The sequence below is a fragment of the Dipodomys merriami genome, unplaced genomic scaffold, assembly GCF_024711535.1.
Source record: "Dipodomys merriami isolate MVZ:Mamm:240054 unplaced genomic scaffold, mDipMer1.0.p SCAF_130, whole genome shotgun sequence".
Lineage (NCBI taxonomy): Eukaryota > Metazoa > Chordata > Mammalia > Rodentia > Heteromyidae > Dipodomys > Dipodomys merriami.
This window is the reverse complement of record NW_027202605.1, coordinates 2,303,485-2,304,501: the sequence shown is the minus strand read 5'-3', so window position 1 is coordinate 2,304,501 and position 1,017 is coordinate 2,303,485. Positions and strand designations below refer to the sequence as shown.

General features: G+C 40.5%; 1 pseudogene; it reads left to right on the top strand.

The window, feature by feature from the left end:
* The first annotated feature begins 579 nt into the window (after positions 1 to 579).
* LOC138824938 (small ribosomal subunit protein uS14-like) lies at positions 580 to 750 on the top strand (annotated as a pseudogene).
* Positions 751 to 1,017: the final 267 nt, after the last annotated feature.

Below are 1,017 nucleotides of genomic sequence, written 5' to 3'. Positions count from 1 at the left end.
AGTTAATATCACATAAGTAGACCAATGAGATTGATTGATTAACATCACAGTAAGTTCAAAGCAGAGGAAGCATTTGAACTTAGAATCTCATCTGGACTGTAGAGCATGAAGAAAATATCGCAATTGAATGACAAAACATGAGATTTTCAACCAAAAGACAAATATAGAAAGGAGAAAAAGGAGAGCCTCCCCCTCTTTCATAAAGGATGATACCTAACTCTTCTACATGCACAAGCTGAAAGATTTCCTTAGACTCATGGATTTCAATCAGAACAAAATTATTCTCAACATGGACCCAACATTGATCATATTAACTATACCGTCACTCACATCCATCCAATGGAATGATCCAACATGCATTTTGTAACTCCACAGTTGGAGTTATGGCTGGGTGCCAGTGGCTCATGCCCATGATCCTAGCTACTCAGGAGGCTGAGATCTGAGGATCGCAGTTCCAAGCCAGCCTAGTCAGGACAGTCTGGGTTTATCTCCAGGAAACTACCAAAAAGTCCTAGTTTATCTCTAATAAACATTTTTTTTTAAGTTGGCTTTTTTCCTCCTTGGGCCTGTAGAAGCAAGATGGGTCACCAGCAGCTCTACTGGAGCCACCCCTGAAAATCTGGCCAGGGATCTTGCTCTTGCGGTGTGTGCTCTAATTGACATAGTATGATCTGGAAGTACCAGCTCAACATGTGCCTGCAGTGTTTCCACCAGTATGCGAAGGACATCAGCTTCATTAAGTTGGACTAAGTGATAGTCCTTGAATGGATTATCCAAGACATCAAGCCCAACGAAAGAACATATTTGTACATAAAATAAAAGTTCAAGAAACCTTCAAAAAAAAAAAAAAGCTGGAGACACTCTGAAAACATTACAGGATAGAACAGGAGAAACCCTACGTCTCCTTGAAGCAGGCCGAAATTTTCTTAATAGAGACCTGGAAACACAACAAATCAAAGAAAGGTTGGACAAATGGGATTGCATTAAGTTGCAGAGCTTCTGCATGGCAAAGGACAT